The sequence below is a fragment of the Octopus bimaculoides genome, chromosome 30 (genome assembly GCF_001194135.2).
Source record: "Octopus bimaculoides isolate UCB-OBI-ISO-001 chromosome 30, ASM119413v2, whole genome shotgun sequence".
Taxonomy (NCBI): Eukaryota; Metazoa; Mollusca; class Cephalopoda; order Octopoda; family Octopodidae; genus Octopus; species Octopus bimaculoides.
In genome coordinates this window covers 4,403,759-4,406,543 of record NC_069010.1, presented here as the reverse complement: position 1 = coordinate 4,406,543, position 2,785 = coordinate 4,403,759, and the positions used below count along the sequence as shown (strand labels likewise).

Sequence of the window (2,785 nt, the reverse complement as noted above, 5' to 3'; positions counted from 1 at the left end):
GGCACATAAAAGACACCATTTCGAGCGTGGCCGTTTTCGTGCGGGTGACACGTAAAAGCACCCACTACACTCTCTGAGTGGTTGGCGTTAGGAAGGGCATCCAGCTGTAGAAACTCTGCCAAATCAGACTGGAGCCTGGTGTTGCCATCCGGTTTCACCAGTCCTCAGTCAAATCGTCCAACCCATGCTAGCATGGAAAGCGGACGTTAAACGATGATGATGATGATGATGATTCAGGAACAGATATAACATCAGAAAAAATTTCACAATTACAAAAAAACGAACAAAATTTTTTTAGACTGCTGAACTTTACACTTTTTTTTTGCTCTCTCTCTCTGATTTTTTCGTTCTCTCTCCATTTTCTCCCTCTTATTCCTTTCTGTCAAAGAGCATAGGCTCAAAACATAAAAGACTTTTCCATTTTGCCTGAGCATCAAACTAATACACCTGCTTGTTGTTCCTACACCTGTCTTCATCTTTTATTTTTCGCTAAATCTGAACTATCTATCTATATCTATATATATATATATATATATACGATGGGTTTCTCTCACTTTCCATCTACCTAATCCACTCACAAGGCTTTGGTCGGTCCAAGGCTATAGTAGGTCACACTTGCTCAAGGTGCCACGCAGTGGGACTGAACCTGGAACCATGTGGTTGGGAAGTAAGCCTCTTACCACACAATCACTGCTGCGCCTATAGTAGGAGACACTTTCCCAAGGTGCCACATAATAGGACTGAACCCAGAACCATGTGGTTGAGAAACAAACTTCTTACCACACAGCTACATCTAAGGTGCCATGCAGTGAGACTGAACCTGGAACCATGTGATTGGTAAGCAAGCTTGTTACCCCAGTGACACATGCACCTATGTGAGTAAAAATGAAAACTTTAAGACACATCATATGTCTTAAACTAATAAATAAATACAAAAACAACTTTAAAAAATAAATAGATATAAATGAATGGATAAATAAAAATGATCCACTTGCAAACTAAAGATCTAAATAAAAAAAATTATTAGTAAATAAATAAGAAATAAATAAATAAACCGACTAAATAAATAAAAGTGCCACATTAAAGAAACTAAATAGATAAGAGTATAAATAAATAAATAATAAAAAAATAAAAAGTCAATAATAAATAATAAATAAATATAAAAATGAATAACAAATAAATAACAAATAGATAAAAAATGTGCAACCAAAATAAAGAAAAAAAATAAACAAAGATATATTATAAATAATAATAAATAAATAATAATTAAAAAATAATAAATAAATAATTAAAAAATGATAAATCAACAAATATGAAAATACTCGACTAAAATAAATAAATAAGAAATAAACATAAAATGACCCAACTAAAAAAATAAATGAAACATAAACATAAATAGTAAACGAAAGAAATTGTTCAAGTAAATAAATAAATAAGTTCATGGGTTAATAATTTTAACCAATAGCTATGCAGCACGGCATTAACTGCGAAACGTTGGTTGTGTTTTTCGATTACTTCCGTTCGTCGTCGTCGTCGCCGTCGCCGTAGCAAGTTACCGTAGTAGTCGTGGTGGTGGTGGTGGTGGTGGTGGAGGTGGTGCTCGTCGTAATCGTCATAGTGATCGTCGCAACAGCAGCAGCAGCTGTCGTAGTCGTAGTGGTTGTCGTAGTAGTCGTGGTCTTAAGTCAGAGTCGCCGTAACAATAGCAGTGACAGTCATAGTGAAATCTCACTGCCGCCCCCTTCTCTTTTCTTCTTCGTCTTTTTCCTCCTCCTCGTCGTGGTGGTGGTCGCCTCGCCTCTGTGAGTGAGTGAGTGTCTCTCTCTCTCTCTCTCTCACTCTTGCCTTTTCTTTCTCACTCTCTCTCTCTCCTCTCTGCCGTCTTTTTTTTTTCCTTCTCTCGTTCTTTCTTCTATCATCATCATCACCACCACCACCACCACCAGGTATCAGAGAAGACGGACGGACGGACGGACAGACAGACAGACAGACCAGCAAACACAAGCACACGGACTGATAGACAAGGCAGGCAGGCAGTCAGACAGAACCAACATTATCACCAACACCAACACCAACATTAATCGCCAAACACCAATAACAAACACTATTAACATTTAAGACCAGCAGCAAAGCGTCAACGCATCGCATCCAGGGGAACGGACACCGCCGCTCGATCGCGAACACTCTTACTACGAGTACCGTTATTACTCTCCATACCTACTGTTATTAGTGGTAATATTGGTGGTATTGGTGGTGGTGGTGGTCGGGAAGATGTGCGAAAAGTCGGAGGAGCAGATTTTACGTTATTCTATGTTAGAAGATGACCCCAACTCTAACAGTTTGTTTGCCGAAAAGGAACGGAAACCTCGTTGGGGACCACAGCACGCTGGGGCCAAGGAATTGGCCAGCCTTTACACCAAGGGTAACGTATATCTATCATTTATTCTTCGTGTATATATCTACATCAGCTTGTATTTGTGTACGATCTGTATATTCTGTCTGGTGTGTATATTGTATATATACATATATATATATATATTATATTTATGTGTATGGTTAATACACGCCGGGGGCTTAAAAGCATTGCCCAGGATTTTACAGTAACGATCACGTATATATATAAATATACGTGTTATACGGTGTATATATCTATATAAGCTTGTATTTGTGTACGATCTGTATATTCTGTCTGGTGTGTATATTGTATATATATATATATTATATTTATGTGTATGGTTAATACACGCCGGGGGCTAAAAGCATTGCCCAGGATTTTACAGTAACG

General features: G+C 38.0%; 1 long non-coding RNA gene across 1 annotated transcript in view; it reads left to right on the top strand.

Annotated features, from left to right (window-relative positions):
• Positions 1–1,533: 1,533 nt before the first annotated feature.
• Positions 1,534–2,785, top strand: part of LOC128251287 (uncharacterized) — a 7,276-nt gene continuing 6,024 nt past the window's right edge. Inside the window, exon 1 of the long non-coding RNA XR_008267062.1 lies at positions 1,534–2,422. This is a non-coding gene — a long non-coding RNA (uncharacterized LOC128251287). The remainder of the gene's footprint in view (positions 2,423–2,785) is intronic.